This window comes from Tachyglossus aculeatus, chromosome 1 (assembly GCF_015852505.1).
Source record: "Tachyglossus aculeatus isolate mTacAcu1 chromosome 1, mTacAcu1.pri, whole genome shotgun sequence".
Lineage (NCBI taxonomy): Eukaryota > Metazoa > Chordata > Mammalia > Monotremata > Tachyglossidae > Tachyglossus > Tachyglossus aculeatus.
The window spans coordinates 42,711,226-42,726,311 of record NC_052066.1 but is presented as its reverse complement, the minus strand read 5'-3'; the positions used below and the strand labels follow the sequence as shown (position 1 = coordinate 42,726,311).

Here is a 15,086-nt window from a genome sequence, read left to right as displayed (position 1 = left end):
AACCAAACATACTAACAAAATAAAATAAATAGAATAGATAGGTACAAGTAAATAAATAGAGTAATAAATATGTACAAACATATATACATATATACAAGTGCTGTGGGGAAGGGAAGGAGGTAAGAACGGGGGGACGGAGAGGGGGACGAGGGGGAGAGGAAGGAAGGGGCTCAGTCTACAGGTGGGGATACTGTGAGCCCCCCGTGGGACAACCCGATCACCTTGTAACCTCCCCTGCGCTTAGAACAGTGCTTTGCACATAGTAAGCACTTAATAAAATGCCATTATTATAGTACGCCTTGTCCGGTTCGATTTTTCCTAGATAAAGTAATAGAGAATGAATCCAACAAGGGGCCAAGGCACAGATGGTAGGCCAACCTTCCGCTCTTCCAGGAAATTCTTTCCACGCAACAGGCTGCAAGTCTCATCCAAAGACCTAGAGTCTCCACTTAACAGTTGCTCTTTTGTGGATCCCTTTACTATAGAAGCCCATGTCCGAAAATCAATCAATCAATCAATCAATCGTATTTATTGAGCGCTTCCTGTGTGCAGAGCACTGTACTAAGCGCTTGGGAAGACCAAGTTGGCAACATTATAGAGACAGTCCCTACCCAGCAGTGGGCTCACAGTCTAGAAGGGGGAGACAGAGAACAAAACAGAACATATTAACAAAATAAAATAGAATAAATATGTACAACTAAAATAAATAGAGTAATAAATACGTGCAAAATGTGGAACAGGAAGCATTGTCTACTTGGTTGAATTATCCAGGTTCTAAGGACTAACAGTATGTTGAAAGCTGAGGTAATGTATCAAGTCTACAGCAGGGAAACCCTACTACATTTGGCCAGAGATCTTCAGCGTGGCTCAGTGGCGAGGGTCCAGGCTTAGGAGTCCGAGGTGGTGGGTTCTAATCCTGGCTCCGCTACTTGTCAGCTGGGTGACTTCGGGTGAGTCACTTCACTTCTCTGTGCCTCAGTTCCCTCATCTGGAAAATGGGGATTAAGACTATGAGCCCCACCTGGAGCAACCGGCTTACCTTGTATCCCACCCCTGACCAATCAATCAATCAATCAATCAATCAATCAATCGTATTTATTGAGCGCTTACTGTGTGCAGAGCACTGGACTAAGCACTTGGGAAGTACAAGTTGGCAACATATAGAGACAGTTCCTACCCAACAGAGGGCTCACAGTCTAGAAGGGGGAGACAGAGAACAAAACCAAACATATTAACAAAATAAAATAAATAGAATAGATATGTACAAGCAAAATAAATAAATAAATAAATAAATAAAGTAATGAATATGTACAAACATATATGCATATATACAGGTAAGTGCTTAGAACAGTGCTTGGCACATAGAGAAGCAGCGTGGCTCGGTGGAAAGAGCCCGGGCTTTGGAGTCAGAGGTCATGGGTTCGAATCCCAGCTCCGCCACATGTCTGCTGTGTGACCTTGGGCAAGTCACTTAACTTCTCTGGGCCTCAGTTACCTCACCTGGAAAATGGGGATTGACTGTGAGCCCCACGTGGGACTACCTGATCACCTTGTATCCTCCCCAGCGCTTAGAACAGTGCTTTGCACATAGTAAGTGCTTAACAAATGCCATTATTTATTATTATTATTATAGTAAATGCTTAACAAATGCCATCATTATTTATAATTATTCAAAGAAGGTCTTAGAGAAGGAGCATGACCTAGTAGAAAGAGCACAGTTCTGGAATAGGAGGATCAGGGTTTGAATCCCAACTCTGCCACTTGACTGCTGTGTGACCTTTGGCAAATCATTTAACTTCTGTGTACCGCACTTTCCACATCTGTACAATGGAGAAGCAGCATGGCGTAGTGGTTAGAGCACAGGCTTGGGAGTTAGAAGGTCATGGGTTCTAATTTCGGCTCCACCACTTATCTCACGTGTGACCTTGGGCCAGTCACTTCACTTCTCTGTGCCTCAGTTACCTCTTCTGTAAAATTCATTCATTCATTCATTCAATCGTATTTATTGAGCGCTTACTGTGTGCAGAGCACTGTACTAAGCGCTTGGGAAGTACAAGTCGGCAACATCTAGAGACGGTCCCTACCCAACAGCGGGCTCACAGTCTAGAAGGGGGAGACAGACAACAAAAACAAAAACAAAACAAACAAAAACAAAAACACAACACAGAGAGAAAAGCAGGAATTTGAGTGGATCCTGATGATTTTAGTAATACTGAGTAGTTACAAGATGAAATGGAGGCAGGGAACTCTGCTGTATTCAATCATTCAATCGTATTTATGGGGGTGGCGATTGTGAGCCCCGCATGGGACAGGGACTGTGTCCAACCTGATTTGCTTGTATCCACGCCAGTGCTTAGTACAGTACCTGGCACATAGTAAGTGCTTAACAAGTACTATTATTATTGTTATTATTATTCCGCACTTTGAATGACCTCATGCCACCTGAGTGATTGTTCGAGAAGCAGCGTGGCTCAGTGGAAAAGAGCCTGGGCTTTGGAGTCAGAGGTCATGGGTTCAAACCCCGGCTCTGCCAATTGTCAGCTGTGTGACTTTGGGCAAGTCACTTCACTTCTCTGTGCCTCAGTTACCTCATCTGTAAAATGGGGATGAAGACTGTGAGCCCCCCGTGGGACAACCTGATCACCTTGTAACCTCCCCAGCACTTAGAACAGTGCTTTGCACATAGTAAGTGCTTAATAAATGCCATTATAAAAAAAAACCAACAATATTAATGGGGAATGAATACCTGTGCACCCTTAGACTGTGAGCCCCATGTTGGACACAGCCTAGCTTTGACCTAATTATCTTGTATCTACCCCAACATAGAGAAGCAGCGTGGCTCAGTGGAAAGAGCCCGGGCTTTGGAGTCAGAGGTCATGGGTTCAAATCCTGGCTCTGCCAATTGTCAGCTGGGTGACTTTGGGTAAGTCACTTAACTTCTCTGTGTCTCAGTTACCTCATCTGTAAAATGGGGATTAAGACTGTGAGCCCCATGTGGGACAACCTGATCACCTTGTAACCTCCGCAGCACTTAGAACGGTGCTTTGCACATAGTAAGCGCGTAATAAATGCCATTAAAAAAAAAATAGCAAGCACTTAGCAAATACCCCCATTATTGTTGTTATTCAATCAATCAATCAATTGTATTTATTGAGCGCTTACTGTGTGCAGAGCACTGTACTAAGCGCTTGGGAAGTACAGGTTGGCAACATATAGAGACAGTCCCTACCCAACAGTGGGCTCACAGTCTAAAAGGGGGAGACAGAGAACAAAACCAAACATACTAACAAAATAAAATAAATAGAATAGGTATGTACAAGTACAGTAAATAAATAAATAGAGTAATAAATATGGACAGATGTATATATACATATATACAGGTGCTGGGGGAAGGGAAGGAGGTAAGATGGGGGGTGGAGAGGGGGATGAGGGGGAGAGGAAGGAAGGGGCTCAGTCTGGGAAGGCCTCCTGGAAGAGGTGAGCTCTCAGTAGGGCCTTGAATCAATCAATCGTATTTATTGAGCGCTTACTATGTGCAGAGCACTGTACTAAGCGCTTGGGAAGTACAAATTGGCATCACATAGAGACAGTCCCTACCCAACAGTGGGCTCACAGTCTAAAAGGGGGAGACAGAGAACAGAACCAAACATACCAACAAAATAAAATAAGTAGGATAGAAATGTACAAGTAAAATAAATAAATAAATAAATAAATAGAGTAATAAATATGTACAACCATATATACATATATACAGGTGCTGTGGGGAAGGGAAGGAGGTAAGACGGGGGGATGGAGAGGGGGACGAGGGGGAGAGGAAAGAAGGGGCTCAGTCTGGGAAGGCCTCCTGGAGGAGGTGAGCTCTCAGTAGGGCCTTAAAGGGAGGAAGAGAGCTAGCTTGGCGGATGGGCAGAGGGAGGGCATTCCAGGCCCGGGGGATGACGTGGGCCGGGGGTCGATGGCGGGACAGGCGAGAGCGAGGTACAGTGAGGAGATTAGTGGTGGAGGAGCGGAGGGTGCGGGCTGGGCTGGAGAAGGAGAGAAGGGAGGTGAGGTAGGAGGGGGCGAGGTGATGGACAGCCTTGAAACCCAGGGTGAGGAGTTTCTGCTTGATGCGCAGATTGATCGGTAGCCATTGGAGGTTTTTGAGGAGGGGAGTAATATGTCCAGAGCGTTTCTGGACAAAGATAATCCGGGCAGCAGCATGAAGTATGGATTGAAGTGGAGAGAGACACGAGGATGGGAGATCAGAGAGAAGGCTAGTGCAGTAGTCCAGACGGGATAGGATGAGAGCTTGAATGAGCAGGGTAGCGGTTTGGATGGAGAGGAAAGGGCGGATCTTGGCAATGTTGCGGAGCTGAGACCGGCAGGTTTTGGTGACGGCTTGGATGTGAGGGGTGAATGAGAGAGCGGAGTCGAGGATGACACCGAGGTTGCGGGCTTGTGAGACGGGAAGGATGGTAGTGCCGTCAACAGAGATGGGAAAGTCAGGGAGAGGACAAGGTTTGGGAGGGAAGACAAGGAGCTCAGTCTTCGACATGTTGAGCTTTAGGTGGCGCGCGGACATCCAGATGGAGATGTCCTGAAGGCAGGAGGAGATGCGAGCCTGGAGGGAGGGGGAGAGAGCAGGGGCAGAGATGTAAATCTGGGTGTCATCAGCGTAGAGATGATAGTTGAAGCCGTGGGAGCGAATGAGGTCACCAAGGGAGTGCGTGTAGATCGAGAACAGAAGGGGACCAAGCACTGAACCTTGGGGAACCCCCACAGTGAGGGGATGGGAGGGGGAGGAGGAGCCTGCAAAAGAGACTGAGAAAGAACGACCGGAGAGATAAGAGGAGAACCAGGAGAGGACGGAGTCTGTGAAGCCAAGGTCAGATAGCGTGTTGAGGAGAAGGGGGTGGTCCACAGTGTCAAAGGCAGCTGAGAGGTCGAGGAGGATTAGGACAGAGTATGAGCCGTTCGATTTGGCAAGCAGGAGGTCATTGGTGACCTTTGAGAGGGCAGTTTCCGTGGAATGAAGGGGACGGAAGCCAGACTGGAGGGGGTCGAGGAGAGAGTTGTTGTTGAGGAAAGGCCTTGAAGGGAGGAAGAGAGCTGTTATTATTATTTTTATTATCATCTCATTGGTAACAGGGAGCTAATCACTGTCATGGCAGTCCCTTACAGTTCACCGTACTCTCTGAAGCAGTTAGCACACAGTGCTCAATAAATACGATCGTCAATGCATTGATTGGCCAATGATAAATCCATGTACGAGAAAATGAAAAATTAATCAAGAGACTAGCACAGATTGACAACGTAAGGTTGCAGTGTACTCACTCTGAGGCTTCAGGCCACACTGCAGGTTTACAGGGTCGTGGATCTCTGTAGATGAGCCGTAGATCGGCCCCCACTGATGCCACAACCGAATCCTTGACCAGTTTCATCATTGCTACTTAAAGGCCCATGACGAGCATGAGGCAACGGAAAAAGATCGCCACTGAGAAAGTCCTCAAACTAAATCAGTCTTTAGTCGGGAGCCCATGAGAAAAACGGGTTGGATACCCAAATGGATGGCCTATTTAAGTTGAAATGGATAACCAAAATGCAAGGAGGATATGGGAAAGTTTTCATTATTAATAAAGGGAAGACTCGGACACCGGGAAAAGAGAAGCAGTGTGGCCTGGTGGCAAGAGCACAGTCTTGGAAGTTAGAGGATGTGGGTTCTAATTCCGGCTCAACTACTTGTCTGCTGTGTGACCTTGAGCAAGTCACTTCATTTCTCTGTGCCTCAGTTACCTCACCTGTAAAATGGGGATTAAGACTGTGCGCCCCATGTGGGACAGGGATTTATCCAACCTAATTACCTCGTATGTACCCCAATTCTTAGAATAGTGCTTGGCACATAGTAAGCACTAAATAAATACCGTGATTTTTATTATTACTGAGTGCTTCCTTTTGAGCTGATGCTTTGAGGGGGGTTTTATTATGATGGCATTTATTCAGTGCTTACTATGTGCAAAGCACTGTTCTAAGCGCTGGAGAGGTTACAAGGTGATCAGGTTGTCCCAGGGGGGACTCACAGTTTTAATCCCCATTTTACAGATGAAGTAACTGAGGCCCAGAGAAGTGAAGTGACTTGCCCAAAGTCACACAGCTGACAACTGGCGGAGTCGGGATTTGAACCCATGACCTCGGACTCCAAAGCCCGCGCTCTTTCCACTGAGCCACAGTGCTTCTCCAATAATAATGATGGTATTTGTTAAGCGCTTACTATGTGCAAAGCACTGTTTTCATGTCTGCTGTACGACCCTGGGCAAGTCACTTAACTTCTCAGGACCTCAGTTACTTCATCTGTAAAATGGGGATTAAGAGTGTGAGCCCCATAAGGGATAGGGACTGTTTCCAACCCGATTAACCTGTATCTCCCCCAGCATTCAGAACAGTACTTGGCACAAGGTAAGCACTAAGAAGTACCATAATTATGAATTATTATGATTATTATCAAAATTTGCCTGAAGTACCACACATCTGCTCTTTTGCAGTTCACCATATTGCTGTCATTTGAGACTCCTTTCTTCATGTTCATCCTGTCTCTCAGAGCCTACCCATTAAATAATAATAATAATAACAATGATGGCATTAATTAAGCGCTTACTATGTGCAAAGCACTGTTCTAAGCACTGGGAAGGTTACAATCACTCAATCAATCGTATTTATTGAGCGCTTACTGTGTGCAGAGCACTGTACTAAGCGCTTGGGAAGTACAAGGTGATCAGGTTGTCCCACGGGGGGCTCACAGTCTTAATCCCCATTTTACAGATGAGGTAACTGAGGCACAGAGAAGTTAAGTGACTTGCCCAAAGTCAGACAGCTGACAATTGGCGAAGGCGGGATTTGAACCCATGACCTCTGACTCCAAAGCCCGGGCTCTTTTCACTGAGCCAGCTGCTTCACAAATCTATTTTGACCTCTAGGCTTGTAAGTTTAGTGAGGGTCGGGAATGTGTCTACCAGCTCTGTTGTTTTGTGCTCTCCCAAATGCTTAGTACAGTGCTCTGCACATAGTAAGCGCTCAATAAATACGATTGATGATGATGATGATGATGAGTAAGTGCTCAGTAAATACCATTGATCATGATGCTGATGATGATGCAGAACAGCTTCAATGTTAGTGGATTGATTTTGTTGCCATCCTATTTTGTCTCTTGATATTGAGAAGGACACATTGGAAACCTTGACAAAATGATGTGATGTTCATTTGTACAGATTTATTACTCTATTCATTTTACTTGTACATGCTTAATATTCTATTTATTTTGTTAATGATGTACATTATAGCTATAATTCTATTTGTTCTGATGATTTTGACACCTGTCTCCATGTTTTGTTTTGTTGTCTGTCTTCCCCTTCTAGACTGTGAGCCCGTAACAGCAGGGTAGGGACCATCTCTATAATGTAGCCAACTTGTACTTCCCAAGTGCTTAGTACAGTGCTCTGCACACAGTAAGCGCTCAATAAATATGCAACTGTCACAACCCCGTAGAATATAGGACAGAGCTAGAGCTCTCCCAATCAATCAGTGGTGTATATTGAGAGCTTACTGTGCGCAGAGCACTGTATGAAGCGCTCAGGAAAGTACACTATATATAGACACGATCCCTGCCCATGAGGAGCTTACCGAAGCAGCATGGTTTAATGGAAAGGACCCAGGCTTGGGAGTCAGGTTGTGGGTTCTAATCCATTTATCAGCTGTGTGACTTTGGGTGAGTCACTTAATTTCTCTCTGCCTCATTCATTCCTTCATTCATTCGTATTTATTGAGCACTTACTGTGTGCAGAGCACCGTACTAAGCGCTTGGAACGTACAATTCGGCAACAGACACAATCCCTACCCAACAGCGGGCTCAAAGACTAGAAGGGGGAGACAGGCAACAAAACAAAACTAGTAGACAGGCATCAGTAGCATCAAAACAGATCAATAGAATTATAGATATATACACATCATTAATAAAATAAATAGAGTAATAAATATGTACAAATGTACACAAGTGCTGTGGGGCAGGGAAGGGAGTAGAGCAGAGGGAGGGAGTAGGGGCGATGGGGAGGGGAACCCCAGTTACCTCATTTGTAAAATGGGGATTAAAACCCCATAGAGAGGCAGCGTGGCTCAGTGGAAAGAGCCCGGGCTTTGGAGTCAGAGGTCATGGGTTCAAACCCCGGCTCTGCCAATTGTCAGCTTTGTGACTTTGGGCAAGTCACTTCACTTCTCTGGGCCTCAGTTACCCCATCTGTAAAATGGGAATTAAGACTGTGAGCCCCACGTGGGACAACCTGATCACCTTGTATCTACCCCAGCGCTTAGAACAGTGTTTTGCACATAGTAAGCGCTTAGCAAATACCAACATTATTATTATTATTATTATTATTATTATTATTATTATTATTAAAACCGTGAGCCCCATGTGGGACAACCTGATTACCTTGTATCTAACCCAGCGGTTCAAACAGTGCTTGACACATAATAAGCGCTTAACAAATGCCGTTATTATTATTATTATTACTACTGCTGCAGTCTAAAGATGGTTCATTTGGACAGAAACACGATGCCAAATCGCCGAAAGCCTCTTTTTGATCTCTCCCCTCCACCCCCAGTAGGAATGCTGGCCTTCATAATGACCTCTTGATTTTCCGGTCTGTCATCCCTTCCCCTCTCAGGATCGCACCTGGAGAGTTTCCCAAACTCTGCCAATCTCAGCAGCGGGAGGGAGAGTCAAGCAGAGGCCTACCCATTCCATTCCTAGCTCGGGCGGTGGCTAACGAGTGGAAGGCAATCGGCTACGAGTCAAGACTCACCCACGCTGGGCAGCAGCGGCACGGGAGAGAGTCGAGGGCGGAAACTCGAGTTTACTGCGCGGAGGGAGGCAATGGTAAACCACTTCCAGATTTTTGCCAAGGAAAGTCTATGGACACGCTACCAGAACGATTGCTGATGGAGGTGGGGCGTTCTGGGAGAGATGTGTCCATGGAGTCGCTATGGGTTGGAGAAGACTCGACAGTATAAGACAAGACAAGACATATCTTCCCTTAGTGGACAGTGAGGGACAATAGTGGACAATTTCTACCTAAGTAGAAATTTCAAGTCAGAATGCTTTGTCGGCTGCTGAGGAAGATCTTTGGCAGTGTGTAAGGTGTAGCGATGCAGGCTAGTACGTCATCCCAATGTGGGCTGGGAATGTGCCCGTTATATTGTTATATTGTACTCTTCCAAGCGCTTAGTACAGTGCTCTGCACACTGTACGCCCTCAGTAAATATGACTGACTGACTGACTCTGTTTTCTTCCGGTCAGCATCAGTCTTTATCTCTGGGCTGACCCTGCCAAGCATTTCCCAGTCATCTGCAAGCTTCCAGTGCGGCTCAGTGGGAAGAGCACGGGCTTTGGAGTCAGAGGTCATGGGTTCAAATCCCGGCTCCACCAATTGCCAGCTGCGTGACTTTGGGCAAGTCACTTAACTTCTCTTGGCTTCAGTTACCTCATCTGTAAAGAGGGGATTAAGACTGCGAGCCCCCCGTGGGGCAACCTGATCACCTTGTATCCCCCCAGCGCTTAGAACAGTGCTTTGCACATAGTAAATGCTTAATAAATGCCATGATTATTATTATTATTGTTTGCTTCTAGGGTAGTTACCATAAGTTATCATAAGAACCTAAAAATGCTATTATGGGATCATACCAACCTGTCTCCAACAGCGAAAACAATGCATGGTGGAAATTGGGTAATGGTGGCCCTCTTTGGCACACATCAAATGTTTAGGGATAAAGCATCTCACATGCCCAACTTTTCCTTCCAATACACTAAATAGCTATTGTTCTAGTGAAACCCTTCTTGAGTCTGATAACATCTTGAATTTTTCCCTCAACTTCCCAAATTTTCCTCCTAGTAACCCATTTTGAACCTCTTATCCATGATTTTATCCCATCTGCCCTAGAACCTGCTGATATTTGGGACGGCCATAACTTTGTCTCGTCAGAAATCCCCATGTTTCCAATCCGTTGTGTGAAGAAGTGACCATGTCTAGGCCAGGCATCAATTATAGGACCCTGCTAAATCGGAAGAGTTTTTTTAGAGCATCAAAAACGTGTAACGGAGACAGGATTCTTTGATGCTTTCTTCAGCGTACAGACAAGAATAAATTAGATATCTGCATAGATACTGTATTTTGTGCCCATTCCCGATGGGATTTGCAGGCTCTGTGGACATCCTGACCCAGGCCTTCCAAGAAAGGTTTACTTCCCAACCCAACCCAATCTGCATTCGTGACTCAGGTAAGACTGAACAAATTGAGCCTTTCAAGTTTCTACCCAGGAGCTCTTAACCGGCATCTTACTTCATTCCTTTCTGTTTTTCTGATTTTGGTAAGCCTTCAGAAATACCAGTTTCCCAACATGTAACCTTTGCTGTGGGTAACCACAGGTTGAACGGGGTAAATTGTGGGCGTGTAGATCTCTAGAATAAATTAAACAGGACTGGTCCCATTCACCATCCCGGGTTTTTGGAGAGCGAATCAGGCAGAACCCCTCTAGCTTGTGGAGCCACTGTGGAGCCATTTTGAGATCCTGAAGAACTTCTCATGCCAACTATATACTTAGGAGTTGCCAGAGTCAGATTTAAAGACGCTATCAAGTGTTTTTTTGAAGGCTAGAAAAGCAGTCTGTGGACAGGAAAGATGTCATTTCTCTCTTTGGTACTTTCCAAGTGTCTGTCTATACCTTTGCCCGCAGGAGATGCTCAAGAAATACTCTCACTTCTAACATAGGGTATAGACCATTCTCTTCCCTATACCAGGCTTTCAAGCACTGAGACATTGGCTTCACCGTCTGATGGTGAAGCTACTTATTCTTTATTATTATTATTATTATTACTATTACTATTTTATTATTATTATTATTTTTATTATTGCATATTCATTAGGCGCGCTAGGATAGATACATGATAATGACTTGACACCTGCCCACAGGTTTTGTTTTGTTGTCTGTCTCCCCCTTCTAGACTGTGAGCCTGTTGTTGGGTAGGGACCGTCTCTATATGTTGCCAACTTGTACTTCCCAAGCGCTTAGTACAGTGCTCTGCACACAATAAGCGCTCAATAAATACGATTGAATGAGTGAATGAATAATGGTGTCCCACATGGGGCTCACAATCTAAGGGGAATGAGACTGGTTATTTAGTCCCCATTTTACACCTGAAGAAACTGAGGCACAGAGAAGTTAAATGACTTGGCCAAGGTCACATGGCGGTCATGTAGCAGAGCTGGAATTAGAACTCAGGTCCTCTCAGTCCCGGGCCCCTGCTCTTTCCACTAGACCATACTTCTTCCCCTTTACTCACTTCTCGCAGGAGCTTTAAGCAGAGCAGAATAGGATATAGCCTGAAATTTGGGACGAGATGGCCAGGAAAATGGGGAAGTGAAGAGAATCTAAAATTATTTCCATGTCCGGAGTACAGTCGCATGCTCCCTTGAACATATTCTGATCGTGTTTGTAGTTAAATACTCAATATGCTGGTAGTGGGAGCTCAAGAGAGTTAGTATGAAAATAAGATATCCAGGATGGCAGGTGGAGATGGTAAAAGAGAGTTCATGTCTGCAGCATAATTTATTATAGTTTCTCTTTTTCACAGCTGCCTTACATTGATCAATCTCAACATCTGCTTTTCCTTAGCATATTTTAATATTCATTCTGTGTACTACATTTAATATTTCAGTTATGAAATAAATCTCATTATGCTTCATATAAAATGAGGAGATTTACCTTTTTAAAATAGAATTCAGTAATTCATTGTTCTTTTCCAAGTTTAGTAACAGTATATGACGCTGATTAGGAGATGGAGAGGTTGGATATTTTGCCTTGGTTGGAGCCTTAATAATCTTGTCTTCTGCTGTCGAGTCGTTTCTGACTCATAGCAACTCCATGGACGTATCTCTCCTAGAACGCCCCACCTCCATCTGCGATCGTTCTGGTGTGGATCCATAGAGTTTTCTTGGTAAAAATCTGGAAGTGGTTTACCATTGCCTCCTTCCTCACAGTAAACTTGAGTCTCCGCCCTCGACTCTCTCCCATACTGCTGCTGCCCAGCATGGATGAGTTTGGACTTGTAGCAGATTGCCTTCCACTCGCTAGCCGCTGCCCAAGCTAGGAATGGAATGATTATGTCTCTCCTCGACTCTCCCTCCTGTAGCCGAGACTGGTAGAGTACTGGAAACTTTCCAGGTGTGATCCTGAGAGGGGCCTTAAAATAATAATACAAAATAATCATAATAATTGTGGTATTTGTTAAGTGCTTACTATGTGCAAAACACTGTGCTAAGTGCTGGGGTAGATACAGCATCATCAGGTCCCACATGGGCCTCAGAGTCTAAGTAGGAGGAAGGAACAGGTGTTGAATCCCCATTTTGCAGATGAGGGAACTGAGGTGCAGAGAAGTGGAGTGACTTTCCCAAGGTCACACAGCGGAAAAGTGGCAAGAGCTGGGATTAGAACCCACGTCCTCTGGCTCCCAGGCTCGCGCTCTTTCCACAAGGTCACGATGCTTCCCTTCACGAGAACAGACTGAGCCCCCTCCTTCCTCTCCCCCTCCCCACCCCCCCGCCCTACCTCCTTCCCCTCCCCACAGCACCTGTATATATGTTTGTACAGATTTATTACTCTATTTATTTTACTTGTACATATTTACTATTCTGTTTATTTTATTTTGTTAATATATTTTATTTTGTTGTCTGTCTCCCCCTTCTAGACTGCGAGCCCGCTGTTGGGTAGGGACCGTCTCTATATGTTGCCAACTTGTACTTCCCAAGTGCTTAGTCCAGTGCTCTGCACACAATAAGGGCTCGATAAATACGATTGAATGAGTGAATGAATGGACAGCATTGGCTGAATTCTACATCATCAGCTGCATTCATTCATTTCCAAGTAGGATGTCTTGTCCCGTGTTATGCTGTTAAGTTATCTTTGAGCCATAGCGATTCCACAGGCACAACTCTCCCAGAACACCCCACCTCCATCTGCAGTCGTTCTGGAAGTGCATCCATACAGTTTTCTTTGTAAAAATACAGAAATGATTGCCTCCTTCCACGCAGTCAACTTGAGTCTCCGCCCTCGAACCTCTCCCATGCTGCTGCTGCCCAGCACAGGTGAGAATTAACTTGTATTAGATTGCCTTCTACTTGCTATCCACTGGCCAAGCTAGGAACGGAATGGGTATGCCTTTTCTTGACTCTCCCTCCCGTAGCCAAGACTGGTAGAGGACTGGGAACTCTCCAGGAGAGGTCCTGAGAGGGGCAAGTAGGATGAATATGTCCAAAAAAGGTAAATGTCATCCCTGCCCTCAAAAAACTTTCAGACTTAAGATGAGAGCAGGGTATAAATTGCTAAAAGTATTCATTCAATCGTATTTATTGAGCTTTTACTGTGTGCTAAGCGCTTGGGAAGTACAAGTTGGCAACATATAGAGATGGTCCCTACCCAACAGTGGGCTCACTGTGGCTGAATCAATCAATCAATCAGTCGTATTTGTTGAGCGCTTAATGTGTGCAGAGCACTGTACTAAGCTCTTGGGAAGTACAAGTTGGCAACATATAGAGACAGTCCCTACCCAACAACGGGCTCACAGTCTAAAAGGGGGAGACAGAGAACAAAACCAAACATGAGTGTGAGGAGTGTACAGATGATAAACCCAAGTGAATAAATAGATCTGTAGCAAATACATAGGCCAGTGAATGCTGAATGGGCTACTGGGATAGCATGATGGGAAAGTGGGGGTGGAATTAGGGAATGGATTCTGGAGAAAGTGCCTTTTTAGATGGACTCAGAGGAAGGGGAGGGGTGGTTGAAACTGTTCCAAAGATGGGAAAGCATGAATGAATGAATGGCTCTACTGAGAGCTCACCTCCTCCAGGAGGCCTTCCCAGACTGAGCCCCTTCCTTCCTCTCCCCCTCACCCCCCTCTTCATCCCCCTCATCTTACCTCCTTCCCTTCCCGACAGCACCTGTATATATGTATATATGTTTGTACATATTTGTTACTCTATTTATTTATTTATTTATTTTGCTTGTACATATCTATTCTATTTATTTTATTTTGTTAGTATGTTTGGTTTTGTTCTCTGTCTCCCCCTTTTAGACTGTGAGCCCACTGTTGGGTAGGGACTGTCTCTATATGTTGCCAACTTGTACTTCCCAAGCGCTTAGTACAGTGCTCTGCACACAGTAAGCGCTCAATAAATACGATTGATGATGATGATGATGATGAATGATAGACAAGTGGATGGAGGGTTGAGGAATAATCAGGCAGTTTGCTTGGGCAGAATGAGAAACAAGAACTGAGGTGCAACAGAATGGGAGAGAGCAGATGTGTAAGATGGGGGATGTTGAGGGAGGGGTAAGTGTGAGAATTTTGTGAGAAACAAATTTTGTTTGGTATGAGAAACAACTAAGAACCATTGGTGATTTCTGAGGGTGGAGAGAGTGAATCAGCGTGGCCTAGTGGATAGAGCACGGGCCTGCGGCTCAGAAGGACTGGAGAAACAGCGTGGCTCAATGGAAATAGCCCGGGCTTTGGAGTCAGAGGTCACGGGTTCGAATCCCGGCTCTGCCAATTGTCTGCTGTGTGACTTTGTGCAAGTCACTTCACTTCTCTGGGCCTCAGTTCCCTCATCTGTAAAATGGGGATGAAGACTGTGAGCCCCTCGTGGGATAACCTGATCACCTTGTAACCTCCCCAGCGCTTAGAACAGTGCTTTGCACATAGTAAGCGCTTAATAAATGCCATTAAGAAAAAGGACCTGAGTTCTAATTCCAGTTCTGCTCTTTGTCTGCTGCGTGACCTTGGGCAAATCACTTAACTTCTCTGTGCATGCTGCCGCACTTGTAAAATGGGTTTTGAGCCTGTGAGCCCCGACTAAGCCCCCCTTTTCCTCTGCTATCCCTCCCTTCCCCATCGCCCCGATTTGCTCCCCTCCCTTTGCCCTTCCCCCTCCCTGCCCCATGGCACTTGTGTATATATGTACATATTTATCATTATAATTTTGTTTAGTGTTATTAATGATTTATTA

The 15,086-nt window shown here is 45.2% G+C and overlaps 1 non-coding gene across 1 annotated transcript; it reads right to left on the bottom strand.

Moving 5' to 3' along the window:
* Positions 1 to 12,126: 12,126 nt before the first annotated feature.
* On the bottom strand, positions 12,127 to 12,264 carry LOC119933726. The gene has a single exon (XR_005452611.1). It is a non-coding gene; the product is annotated as a small nucleolar RNA SNORA7 (small nucleolar RNA).
* Between the last annotated feature and the right edge of the window lie 2,822 nt (positions 12,265 to 15,086).